Below are 14,485 nucleotides of genomic sequence, written 5' to 3'. Positions count from 1 at the left end.
AAAATAAGCTATTGAAAATATGAAATACTGGTACATTAACAACTGGTATAACTGCCTGGATGTTGAATGCAACATGCAGACATATATGCATTGTGTTGTACAGGTACCAGATGTCAGTTTTTGGGATAGACTTCCATGCCTGTTCTGCTTGGTCACTCACTACAGGGACGGTTAATGCTGTTTGTGGATGATGCTTGGGATGTCATCCAATGGTGACCCATATGTGCTCGACTGGAGATGGATCTCACGATCGAGCAGGCCAAGGCAACGTGTCGACATTCTACGGCGCATGTTGGGTTACAGTGGTGAGTGGACGACCGTTACACAGTTGGAAAACTCTCCCTGAATGGCAGCACACACAACAGGTCGAATCACCAGACTGACGTACAAATTTGCAGTCAGGATACAGGGGTAACCACGAGAGTGCTCCTGCTGTCATACGAAATCGCTGCCCCACCCGTAACTCCAGGTATATGTCCCGTGTGCCTAGATTGAAGGCAGATTGGTCTCCTTATAACCAACACATGGCCATCGCTGGCATCGAGGCCGGGTCCGCTTTTATCCGAAAACGTAAGAGATCTCCACCCTACTCTCCAATAAGCGCTCGCTTACACCCTTAAAGTCCCAAATGGCGGTGGTTTGGGCAAAGTGGAACGGAAAGTCGGGTGACTGTCTAGGAGCTGTCCTTGAAGCAACAGATTAGGAAGAGTTCGTTGTGTTACTGTATTGCCAACTGCTGCTAAAAATTACACCTCCAGATGCAGGACTATGTGCTTGAGCTATATGCCAAATACGATGTTCTTTTCTCTTGGTACTGCCGTCTGGAGTAGAGTCTTCTTATGAATGTAATTCTCGTGCACTCTGCTGCCAGCAATCAAGGACAGTGGTTTCACTCCTGTGAAGTCGTTCTGCAATATCCCAGTAGGAACATCCAGCTTCTTGTAGCCTTATTACGCGAGTTCGTACAAATGTAGTGAGACATTGATAATGGCGTGTTTGTCACCTAAAGGAATTATTAACTAACATCGACTCAGTACGTCCAATCACTAATTTAACTAGCAGTCACGACCGTTACAGTGTGTAATTAAAGAAAACTTGATTCCCATCCACATAGAGCGCTGCTAGCTCCACTTTTATGCGTCTGGTGCCAAATCTGAATAGACGTCGTATTCCAGATTTAGAAGCAGGCCTACCAACTTTCGCTCATGTCCCAAAACTCCTTTTTGGTGTTGAAAATTTTTTCCGTCAGTGTATTTGTACAAATCTGTTGGCAGTACGGTTAAATATACTACTGGCCATTAAAATTGCTACACCAAGAAGAAATGCAGATGATGAACGGGTATTCATTGGACAAATATATTATACTAGAACTGACATGTGATTACATTTTCACGCAATTTGGGTGCATAGATCCTGAGAAATCAGTACCCAGAACAACCACCTCTGGCCGTAATAACGGCCTTGATGCGCCCGGACATTGAGTCAAACAGAGCTTGGATGGCGTGTACAGGTACAGCTGCCCATGCAGCTTCAACGCGATACCACACTTCATCACGAGTAGTGACTGGTACTGTGACGAATCAGTTGCTCGGCCACCACTGACCAGACGTTTTCAATTGGTGAGAGATCTGGAGAATGTGCTGGCCAGGGCAGCAGTCGAACATTTTCTGTATCCAGAAAAGCCCGTACAAGACCTGCAACATGCGGTCGTGCATTATCCTGCTGAAATATAGGATTTCGCAGGGATCGAATGAAGGGTAGAGCCACGGGTCGTAACACATCTGAAATTTAATGTCCACTGTTGAAAGTGCCGTCAGTGTGGACAAGAGATGACCGAGACGTGTAACCAATGACACCCCATACCATCATGCCGGGTGATACTCCAGTATGAGGATGACGAATACACGCTTCCAATATGCGTTCGCCGCAATGTCGCTAAACATGATGCTGCAAACAGAACCTGGATTCACCCGAAAAAAAAAATGACGTTTTGCCATTCGTGCACCCAGGTTCGTCGTTTAGTACACCATCGCAGACGCTCCTGTCTGATGCAGCGTCAAGGGCAACCGCAGCAATGGTCTCCGAGCTGGTAGTCCATGCTGCTGCAAACGTCGTCGAACTGTTCGTGCAGATGGTTGTTGTCTTGCAAACGTCCCCATCTGTTGACTCAGGGATCGAGACGTGGCTGCACAATCCGTTACAGCCGTGCGGATAAGACGGCTGTCATCTCGACTGCTAGTGATACGAGGCCGTTGGGACCCAGCACGGCGTTCCGTATTACCCTCCTGAACCCACCGAATCCATATTCTGCTAACAGTCATTGGATCTCGACCAACGCGAGAAGCAAGGTCGCGATACGATAAACCGCAATCGTGATAGGCTACAATCTGACCTTTATCAAAGTCGGAAACGTGATGGTACGCAATTCTGCTCCTTACACGAGGCATCACAACAATGTTTCACCAGGCAACGCCGGTGAACTGCTGTTTGTGTATGAGAAATCGGTTGGAAACTTGCCTCGTGTCAGCACGTTGTAGGTGTCGCCCCCGGCGCCAACCTTTGGTGAATGCTCTGAAAAGCTAATCATTTGCATACCACAGCATCTTCTTCATGTCGGTTAAATTTCACGTCTGTAGCACGTCATCTTCGTGGTGTAGCAATTTTAATGGCCAGTATTGTATACCCAAACCATCTTTTAAATAAAATGCCGCCCCTTCCTGCCGGCACGCCTCGTGTTGCAGAGCGACCTGCTGCGACAGGACGGGCGACGGGTCCGCAGCTGTGGCGCGCCGTCCCGCGGTGAGCACCGTGTGAGCCGTCCCTCTGACAGCCACACCTGCCGCCTCCCGCACTGTGCGCGCTGCCGGCTTATCTCGGGCCCGCGGATTACCTGGTGGCGCTGCGGGTGACAGGGTGGGGCGGGGCAGGCGGGGCAGCGGGCAGCGAGGAACAGCCGCACTGCTGCCCGCTAATAATTAATCCGCCGTAATCGGCACGGCCGGCCGCCTAATGGGCCCGCATGAGGCTGAGTGCGCCCCGAGCCTCCTGCCACCCGTACACCCTGCCGCTGCACCCCTTCACGGCGAGTGCCTGGTCACGTGGCTGCACCCGCAATAACGGAAAATACATTTTGTAGCCCCTAGACTTGGCCCATAAACAATATTCGCTCTGTACGAATGGCGTGGTCTAATCAAAACGTCTTCGGTCCCGGGTTCGATCCCCGCCACTGCCTACATTTTGATAAATAATCAGCATTGGCGGCCGAAGACTTCCGGCATAAGAAGTCAGACTCATTCTGCCAACGGCCTTGTCAAAGAGGGCGGAGGAGCGGATAGAGCTTCAGGGCACTCTCTTGTCCTAGGGGTGGGAAATTGCTCCTAAAGGCGGAAGAATCAGCAATGATCAACGACATGAGGATGCAGAAGGCAATGGAAACCACTGCATTAAAGACACGTAACGTGTATGCACAGGACATGTGGCCTGTAATTGAAGAAGTATCATGATGATCTCTCCATTAGCAAAAGATTCCGGAATAGTCCCCCATTCGGATCTCCGGGAGGGGACTGCCAAGGGGGAGGTTACCATGAGAAAAAGATTTAACAATCAACGAAAGGATAACTTCTACGAGTCGGGGCGTGGAATGTCAGAAGCTTGAAGATGGAAGGGAAACTAGAAAATCTGAAAAGGGAAATGCACAGGCTCAATCTAGATATAGTAGGGGTCAGTGAAGTGAAGTGGAAGAAAGACAAGGAGTTCTGGTGAGATGAGTATCGGGTAATATCAAAAGCAGCAGAAAATGGTATAACAGGTGTAGGATTCGTTATGAATAGGAAGGTAGGGCAGAGAGTGTGTTACTGTGAACAGTTCAGTGACCGCGTTGTTCTAATCAGAATCGACAGCAGACCAACACCGACAACGATAGTTCAGGTATACATGCCGACGTCGCGAGCTGAAGATGAACGGATAGAGAAAGTGCATGAGGATATTGAAAGGGTAATGCAGTATGTAAAGGGGGACGAAAATCTAATAGTCATGGGCGACTGGAATGCAGTTGTAGGGGAAGGAGTAGAAGAAAAGGTTACAGGAGAATATGGGCTTGGGACAAGGAATGAAAGAGGAGAAAGACTAATTGAGTTCTGTAACAAGTTTCAGCTAGTAATAGCGAATACCCTGTTCAAGAATCACAAGAGGAGGAGGTATACTTGGAAAAGGCCGGGACATACGGGAAGATTTCAATTAAATTACATCATGGTCACACAGAGATTCCGAAATCAGATACTGGATTGTAAGGCGTACCCAGGAGTAGATATAGACTCAGATCACAATATAGTAGTGATGAAGAGTAGGCTGAAGTTCAAGACATTAGTCAGGAAGAATCAATACGCAAAGAAGTGGGGTACGGAAGTACTAAGGAATGTCGAGATACGTTTGAAGTTCTCTAACGCTATAGATACAGCAATAAGGAATAGCGCAGTAGGCAGTACAGTTGAAGAGGAATGGACGTCTCTAAAAAGGGCTATCACAGAAATTGGGAAGGAAAACATAGGTACAAAGAACGTAGCTGCGAAGAAACCATGGGTAACAGAAGAAATACTTCAGTTGATTGATGAAAGGAGGAAGTACAAACATGTTCCGGGAAAATCAGGAATACAGAAATACAAGTCGCTGAGGAATGAAATAAATAGGAAGTGCAGGGAAGCTAAGACGACATGGCTGCAGGAAAAATGTGAAGACATCTAAAAAGATATGAATGTCGGAAGGACAGACTCAGCATACAGGAAAGTCAAAACAACCTTTGGTGACATTAAAAGCAACGGTGGTAGCATTAAGAGTGCAACGGGAATTCCACTGTTGAATGCAGAGGAGAGAGCAGATAGGTGGAAAGAATACATTGAAAGCCTCTATGAGGGTGAAGATTTGTCTGCCGTGATAGAAGAAGAAACAGGAGTCGATTTAGAAGAGATAGGGGATCCAGTATTAGAATCGGAATTTAAAAGAGCTTTGGAGGACTTACGGTCAAATAAGGCAGAAGGGATAGATAACATTCCATCAGAATTTCTAAAATCATTGGGGGAAGTGGCAACAAAACGACTATTCACGTTGGTGTGTAGAATATATGAGTCTGGCGACATACCATCTGACTTTCGGACAAGCATCATCCACACAATTCCGAAGACGGCAAGAGCTGACAAGTGCGAGAATTATCGCACAATCAGCTTAACAGCTCATGCATCGAAGCTGCTTACAAGAAGAATTGAAAAGAAAATTGAGAATGCGCTAGGTGACGATCAGTTTGGCTTTAGGAAAAGTAAAGGGACGAGAGAGGCAATTCTGACGTTACGGCTAATAATGGAAGCAAGGCTAAAGAAAAATCAAGACACTTCATAGGATATGTCGACCTGGAAAAAGCGTTCGACAATATAAAATGGTGCAAGCTGTTCGAGATTCTGAAAGAAGTAGTGATAAGCTATAGGGAGAGACGGGTCATATACAATATGTACAACAACCAAGAGGGAATAATAAGAGTGGACGATCAAGAACGAAGTGCTCGTATTAAGAAGGGTGTAAGACAAGGCTGTAGCCTTTCGCCCCTACTCTTCAATCTGTACATCGAGGAAGCAATGATGGAAATAAAAGAAAGGTTCAGGAGCGGAATTAAAATACAAGGTGAAAGGATATCAATGATACGATTCGCTGATGACATTGCTATCCTGAGTGAAAGTGAAGAAGAATTAAATGATCTGCTGAACGGAATGAACAGTCTAATGAGCACACAGTATGGTTTGAGAGTAAATCGGAGAAAGACGAAGGTAATGAGAAGTAGTAGAAATGAGAACAACGAGAAACTTAACATCAGGATTGATGGTCATGAAGTCAATGAAGTTAAGGAATTCTGCTACCTAGGCAGTAAGAAACCAGTGACGGACGGAGCAAGGAGGACATCAAAAGCAGACTCGCTATGGCAAAAAAGGCATTTATGGCCAAGAGAAGTCTACTAATATCAAATACCGGCCTTAATTTGAGGAAGAAATTTCTGAGGATGTACGTCTGGAGTACAGCATTGTATGGTAGTGAAACATGGACTGTGGGAAAACCGGAACAGAAGAGAATCGAAGCATTTGAGATGTGGTGCTAAAGACGAATGTTGAAAATTAGGTGGACTGATAATTTTTTTTTTTTTTTGTGGTTTTAGGGCGCACAACTTCAACGGTCATTAGCGCCCAGACTACGTTAGGAATGCCCCGCGAGTCACAAGTTTAAAACAGCAAAGAAACGGAAAACACGATAAAAGACAGACTGACAGGCATAGGATTAAAAAAGAAAACAGCATAATCAAATGTCCTTTGAGAGGGTTGTCAAATTGATAAAATGAAGAACGCAAGCAGCTGCTCGTGGGTCATCCGCTAAAATGGCTTCTACAGTACAGTGCAGGCCAAGATCAAGACCCAGGGTGTTAAAATCCGGACAGGACGTTAAAATGTGGCGGACCGTCAGCAATTTCCCACATGGGCAGAACGGCGTCGGCGCAGCCGTCAGCAGATGGCGATGGCTGAACCGGCAGTGTCCAATTCGTAACCGGGCCAAAACTACCTCCTCCCGCCGAGAAGGGCGTGAGGAGGACGTCCAAGCCACGGGAAGAGGTTTTAAGGCCCGAAGCTTGTTGTCTGTAAGTGCAGCCCAATCGGCATGCCACAACGATAAAATGCGCCGACAAATTACCCTGCTACAATCTGACGAAGGGACACAACAAGAAGCTGTCCGAGGCTGGAGGACCGCAGCCATGGCCGCGGCATCTGCAGCTTCGTTCCCGGGGATACCGACATGGCCAGAAACCCACATAAAGCTAACCGGAGAACCGACGTCCACCAGCTGCTGAAGAGAGCGTTGGATCCGGTGCACGAAAGGGTGAACCGGGTACGGATCACTGAGGCTCTGGATAGCGCTCAGGGAATCGGAGCAGATGATATATCCAGAATGTCGGTGGCGGCAGATGTAAAGAACAGCCTGGTAGAGGGCAAAGAGCTCAGCTGTGAAGACCGAACAATGGCCATGGAGCCGGTATTTGAAACTTTGTGCCCCGACAATAAAAGAACACCCGACCCCGTCATTGGTCTTAGAGCCATCTGTATAAATGAAGGTTATATTAATGAACTTCGAACGAAGTTCGACAAAACGGGAGTGGTAGACCGAACCGGGGGTAACCTCCTTCGGGAGCGAGCAGAGGTCAAGGTGGACGCGAACCTGAGCCTGGAGCCAAGGTGGCGTGTGGCTCTCGCTCACTCGAAAGGTTGCAGGGAGTGAAAAATTAAGGTGTTGAAGGAGGCGACGAAAGCGAACTCCAGGGGGTAGCAGGGCAGAGACATACAACCCGTATTGACGGTCGAGAGAGTCGTCAAAAAAGGAACGATAAGACGGGTGGTCGGGCATTGCCAGTAGCCGACAGGCATACCGACAAAGCAGTATATCGCGCCGGTAGGTGAGTGGCAACTCACCAGCGTCAGCATGAAGACTCTCGACGGGACTAGTATAAAACGCTCCGATCGCAAGTCGTAAACCCCGATGTTGTATGGAGTTGAGGCGGCCTAAGATGGATGGCCGTGCAGAGGAGTATACGAAGCTGCCATAATCCAGCTTGGAGCGGACGATCGACCGATATAGGCGAAGTAGGACGGTTCGATCCGCTCCCCACGACATAGCACTGAGAACACGGAGGACATTTAGAGAACGGGTACAACGGGCAGCCAAATATGACACATGTGGAGACCAACTAAGTTTCCTGTCAAATGTAAGACCTAAAAATTTTGTTGTCTCCACGAATGGGAGAGCAACGGGACCGAGTCTTAAGGACGGTGGGAGAAACTCTTTGTAGCGTCAGAAGTTAATACAGACCGTCTTCTCGGCAGAAAAACGGAAGCCATTGGCGACACTCCAGGAGTAAAGACGGTCAAGAGAACGCTGAAGACAGCGCTCCAGGAGACACGTACGCTGCGCGCTGCAATAGATGGTAAAATCGTCCACGAAAAGGGAGCCTGATACATCAGCTTGGAGGCAATCCATTATTGGATTGATCGCTATGACGAAGAGAGCGACGCTCAAAACTGAGCCCTGTGGCACCCCATTCTCCTGGCGAAAGGTGTCTGACAGGACAGAACCCACACGTACCCTGAACTGTCGATCCATTAAAAAGGAACGAATAAAAAGAGGGAGGCGACCGCGAAGGCCCCATGTATGCATGGTGCGGAGAATGCCCGCCCTCCAACAGGTGTCGTAAGCCTTCTCCAAATCAAAGAACACAGCCGCGGTCGGGCGCTTCCGCAAGAAGTTATTCATAATGAAGGTCGACAAGGTAACCAGATGGTCAACAGCAGAGCGGCGCCTACGAAATCCACATTGTACATTGGTAAGTAGGCGTCGAGACTCGAGCAGCCAAACCAATCGAGAGTTAACCATTCGCTCCATCACTTTACAGACACAGCTGGTAAGCGAGATGGGTCGATAACTGGAAGGCAAGTGCTTGTCCTTCCCCGGCTTAGGAATCGGGACAACAATAGACTCGCGCCAGCATGCGGGAACATGTCCCTCAATCCAGATGCGATTGTAAGTACGAAGAAGAAAATCTTTACCCGCAGGAGAAAGGTTCTTCAGCATCTGAATATGAATAGAATCAGGCCCTGGAGCGGAGGACCGTGATCGGCCAAGTTTTCGAGTTCCCGCATGGTGAATGGGGCATTATAACTTTCACGATTCGAGGAGCGGAAGTTAGGTGGCCTAGCCTCCTCTGCCTGTTTGCGGGGGAGGAAGGCAGGGTGGTAATGAGCGGAGCTCGAAACCTCTGCGAAAAAGCGGCCGAAGGCATTGGAGACAGCCTCAGGGGCCACAAGGACGTCATTCGCGACCGTCAAGCCAGAAACTGGTGAGTGGACCTTAGTGCCAGATAGCCGGCGCAGGCTACCCCAGACAACAGAAGAAGGAGTAAAACTGTTGAAGGTGCTTGTGAAAGCAGCCCAGCTGGCTTTCTTGCTTTCTTTAATAATACGACGACACTGTGCACGTAATCGCTTATAATTGATACAATTCGCCACTGTAGGCTGGCGTTTAAAGGTGCGTAAAGCACGTCGACGAGCACGTAAAGCGTCTCTACATGCCGCGGTCCACCAGGGGACCGGTACGCGACGTGGAGAAGAAGTAGGGTGAGGGATGGAATATTCAGCAGCAGTGAGAATGAATTCCGTGAGGTGTGTGACCTGACTATCGCAGCTTGTGAATGTTTGATCCTGAAAGGTCGCCCTGGAAGAGAAGAGCCCCCCAGTCTGCTTTGGAGATGTTCCAACTAGATGAGCACGGAGAGGGGGTATGCTGCAGGAGATGGATAACACACGGGAAGTGGTCGCTCGAATATGTATCAGAAAGTGCATACCACTCGAACCGGCGTGCAAGTTGGGGAGTACATATAGAGAGGTCTAAATGGGAATAGGTGTGAGATGTGTCCGAAAGAAAAGTAGGGGCGCCAGTATTGAGGCAGACAAGATTGAGCTGGTTGAAAAGGTCTGCTAACAGGGAGCACCTCGGGCAGGATGCTGGAGAGCCCCAAAGGGGATGGTGGGCATTTAAGTCTCCAGTTAACAAAAATGGTGCAGGTAGCTGAGCAATAAGTTGCATCATGTCTGCCCTGGTAACGGCAGACGACGATGGAGTGTAAACGGTACAAATGGAAAATGTAAAAGTGGGGAGAGTAATGCGGATGGCAACTGCCTGCAGGCCGGTGTGCAACGTGATGGGATCGTAGTAAATATCATCCCGGACCAGCAACATAACCCCTCCATGAGCTGGGATACCTACCACAGGGGGTAGGTCAAAACGCACAGAGGTGTAGTGTGCCAAGGCAATTTGATCGCAAGGGCGTAGCTTCGTTTCCTGGAGGGCGACGACGAGCGGACGGTGCAAGCGGAGCAGCAACTTCAAGTCCTCTCGGTTGGAGCGAATGCTGCGAATATTCCAGTGAATAAGTGCCATCCTAAGAAAAGAAAAAGGAAGGTGAAAGAAGGGGTCACCTCGAAGGCCGCTGAGGGCCTGGCTTCGAGCGAGCACTGCCGCCGCTATCAGTAGGCGGACAGTCATCGTCCATTGGGTCTATAGGTTCATCGGCCATCTTGGAAAGATGGCCGGGAGGGGGAACTTCCTCCGCCGGTGAACGGCCAGATGTTCGGCTACCAGCGGTGCGGCCAGGCGAAACGGATAACGGCCTGGGGCGGCAACCGCTGGGTGGCGCAGGAGAAGAAATGCGCCGTGGCGGAGAAGGAGAACTGTACTTCCTATTTGCCTTCTTGGAAGGTCGTTTGGTGGAAGTACCGGTCGAAGGCTGGGAGGTCGAGGTACGTAGGAAGTCTGCACGGGACGGTTCCTTCTTGAAGGCCCGTGCATCTGACTTCTGGGTCTTCGTCTTAGCAGAAGCTGATGAAGGGGCTGGTGCCTGTGGGATGATGGAAGGAAGAGGAGATGTCGACCGCGCGATCTTAGCACTGGCCGAACGGACGACCGTGGTGCTGAAGGTCAGATCGCATGTCTGGGTTGCCACCTCCCTGGTAGTCCGAGGAGAGGCGAGGACAGTACTGTATTTCCCCGCTGGGAGCAGCGTGGGCTTCCCACTAGCCAATAGCTTGCGAGCAGCCGAGGTAGACACTTTCTCTTTGACCCTAATTTCTTGGATACAGCGTTCTTCCTTATAGACAGGACAGTCGCGGGAGGATGCGGCATGGTCACCCTGACAGTTCACACAACGAGGAGACGGAGGTGGACAGTCACCCTCATGGGCATCCCTGCCACAAGTGACACATTTAGCCGCATTGGAACAAGACTGTCGAGTGTGATTGAAACGCTGACACTGGTAGCAGCGCGTAGGTGTCGGGACATAGGGGCGAACAGAAATAACCTCGTAGCCCGCCTTGATGCGCGATGGCAGCTTAACACTATCAAAGGTCAAGAAAAGTGTCCGGGTCGGTACAAGGTCATTGTTGACCTTTTTCATGACCCTATGGACAGCCGTCACGCCCTGCTCATCGAGGAAAGATTGAATCTCCTCGTCAGTCAAGCCGTCGAGGGATCTAGTATAGACCACACCACGAGACGAATTCAAAGTTCGGTGAGCCTTCACCCGGACAGGGAACGTGTACAGGAGTGTGGCCCGAAGCAGTTTTTGTGCCTGAAAGGCACTCTCAGTTTCGAGTAATAAGGTACCGTTACGCAACCTGGTACAAGATTTAACAGATCCGGCTATGGCATCTACGCCCTTCTGGATAACGAAAGGGTTGACAGAAGAAAAATCCTTTCCGTCCTCAGATCGAGAAACGACGAGGAACTGTGGGGCAGGCGGTAGTACTTTTGTCACTGGTAGCTGGTCACGTTTCCGTTTTTGGGCAGAAGTCGAGAGAGATGGAGTGGAATCCATTGCGGAGGAATCCCCCATGATTGCCAGCGTCTCCGATGGCGCGCTCCTTCCTTGTGGGGACTCTCTCAGAGGGCACTCCCGCCTTAGGTGAATGTTTACACCTCAGGTCACACCTCCCGAGAAACAGACGGAGGGACCAATTGGCATGGTCAGAAGGTATCAGCTCAGGCAATCACCCCTCCCCGGGCCTGGCCTTTACCAGGGGGTACGCGCGTGCCTTACATGTCTACCCAGGGCGGGGAATTACGCGTTACCCCGTCACCGGCTACGCGTGCGAACGCGTGGGTCGGCCATCAGGCGCGCACAGGGAGGAAGGAAGAAGAGGAAAAAGGAGAGAGAGAGAGAGGACAGACTGTCTCAAACGCCGAGGCGGAGACCAGAAGGCAAGGAGAAGAAGGCAATGAGAAGAAGGCAATGAGAAGGCAAGGAGAAGAAGGCAATGAGAGGGCAAGGAGATTTTGCAGGGGAAAGTGTAAGAAAGACAGTGAGGTGGAGAAGAGCAAAGAAAGGAACCAACCAAAGGAAGGAAGAAACGAGAAGTGAAAAAGCAAAATGACCGCAAATAGAGGTCGTGGAACCGTCCGTCTCCGGACGCAGGCGCTAACTACCCCCTTGAGGGGGAGGGACTCCTTTTAGTCGCCCCTTACGACAGGCAGGAATACCTCGGGCCTATTCTTACCCCCGAACCCGCAGGGGGGGGTGGACTGATAAGGTAAGGAATGAGGAGGTTCTACGCAGAATCGGAGAGGAAAGGAATATGTGGAAAACACTGATAAGGAGAAGGGACAGGATGATAGGACATCTGCTAAGACATGAGGCAATGACTTCCATGGTACTAGAGGGAGCTGTAGAGGGCAAAAACTGTAGAGGAAGACAGAGGCTGGAATACGTCAAACAAATAATTGAGGACGTAGTTTGCAAGTGCTACTCTGAGATGAAGAGATTAGCACAGGAAAGGAATTCGTGGCGGGCCGCATCAAACCAGTCAGTAGACTGATGACAAAAAAAAAATACCGAATGGCGTGTTGTGGAAAATATAAAAACTTGCGGATAAGACGCTTGTAAACTGGTACATACCAACATTTCCGATCGCAAGACTGTGGATCCTGCCCAACCGTCTCGTATAGGATGCCTAAAGGATGCTGCGTTCTCGGGATGCTATACAACAATTCAAGCAAAATATTAATAGTTTTTATTACAAAGAAGGAGACTGACAATCCTTAACTTGTAATTTACAATGGTGTCGCAAGCGATGGCCGACATGCAACGTAAATCCGGGTCCTTTGCTATATACCAGGTGATGAAAAAGTCAGTATAAATTTGAAAACTGAATAAATCACGGAATAATGTAGATAGAGAGGTACAAATTGACACTTGCTTCGAATGACATGGGGTTTTATTAGAACAAAAAAAATACAAAAGTTAAAGAATGTCCGACAGATGGCGCTTCATCTGATCAGAATAGTAATAATTAGCATACAAAGTAAGACAACGCAAAGATGATGTTCTTTACAGGAAATGCTCAATATGTCCACCATCATTCCTCAACAAAAGGTGTAGTCGAGGAATACTGTTGTGAGCAGCACTGTAAAGCATGTCCGGAGTTATGGTGAGGCATTCGCGTCGGACGTTGTCTTTCAGCATCCCTAGAAATGTCGGACGATCACGATACACTTGCGACTTCAGGTAACCCCAAAGCCAATAGTCGCACGGTTTCAGGTCTGGGGACCTGGGACGCCAAGCATGACGAAAGTGGCGGCTGAGCACACGATCATCACCAAACGACGCGCGCGCAAGAGATCTTTCACGCGTCTAGCAATACTTTGTTCTTTTTTTTTTTCTAATAAAACCCCATATCATTCCAAGCATGTGTGTCAATTTTTACCTCTCTATCTACATTATTCCGTGGTTTATTAAGTTTTCAAATTTATACTGACTTTTTGATCACCCAGTACAATGTTCATGCAAGTTTGGAACACAGTTTATGGATCTCTAATAACTGCTATTGTAGCGTTATCTTGTAGATTTGTCCGGATACTGTCCGAATAAATAAACTAATACTATCTGAATACTGAGCCGCTGACGCTTGCATGAGCGGCCCTTAGATTCTCCTCTTGTAGAGGTCGCTCCTGTCGTGGTGCGGTCCTAATCAACGCACCATTGCCCGACGTCGTGTCACCGCCTTCTCTTCTCTTCTGTCCTTCATCTTCGTTCCGGCGCTTGTGGTTACGCCAGAACAGGACCCATCTTCCATTGCCAAACAAGAAATTATACTGATGGCAAAATACAAAAAATCATAACGTAAATCACATAATGATCAGGCAGAGATTTCGGAATCAGGCACTTGATTGTAAGGCGTACCCAGGAGCAAATATAGACTCAGATCACAATTTAATAGTGATGAAGAGTAGGCGGAAGTTTAAGAGACAAGTCAGGAAGAATCAATACGCAAAGAAGTGGAATATGGAAGTACAACGAAGGAAGAGGTACGATTGAAGTTCTCTAGTGCCATACGGAATAGTTCAGTGGAAGAGGAATGGACATCTCTAAGAAGGGCCATCACAGAACTTGGAAAGAATGAAACAGGTACAAAGAAGGTAATGGCGAAGAAGTCACGGGTAACTGAAGAAATACCTCAGACGCTAAATGAAAGAAGAAAGTACAAAAATGTTGAGGGGAACTCAGAAATACAGGACGCTTAAGAATGAATAAGTAGGAAGTTCAGGGAAGCTAAGGCGAAAAACGAAATGATGGTCGGAAGGACTGCCTCGCTATGTAGAAAAGTTAAAACAATCATCTGTAAAATTGAAAGCAATGGTAATAACATTAAGAGCGCAATGGGAATTCCACACTTAAATGGAGAGAAGCAACCGGATATGTCGAAAGAGTACAGTGATTGCCTTCATGGAGCGGAAGATTTGTCTGATGTGATAGAAGAAGAAACAGTTGTCGACTTACAATCAGAATTTAGAACAGCTCTGGAAGACTAAAGATCAAATAACGCAGAAGGGATAGATAACAGTCTATCAGCATTTTTAA

This window comes from Schistocerca nitens, chromosome 2 (assembly GCF_023898315.1).
Source record: "Schistocerca nitens isolate TAMUIC-IGC-003100 chromosome 2, iqSchNite1.1, whole genome shotgun sequence".
In the NCBI taxonomy this organism is placed as follows: Eukaryota; Metazoa; Arthropoda; class Insecta; order Orthoptera; family Acrididae; genus Schistocerca; species Schistocerca nitens.
Note: the sequence above shows the minus strand (reverse complement) of the source record.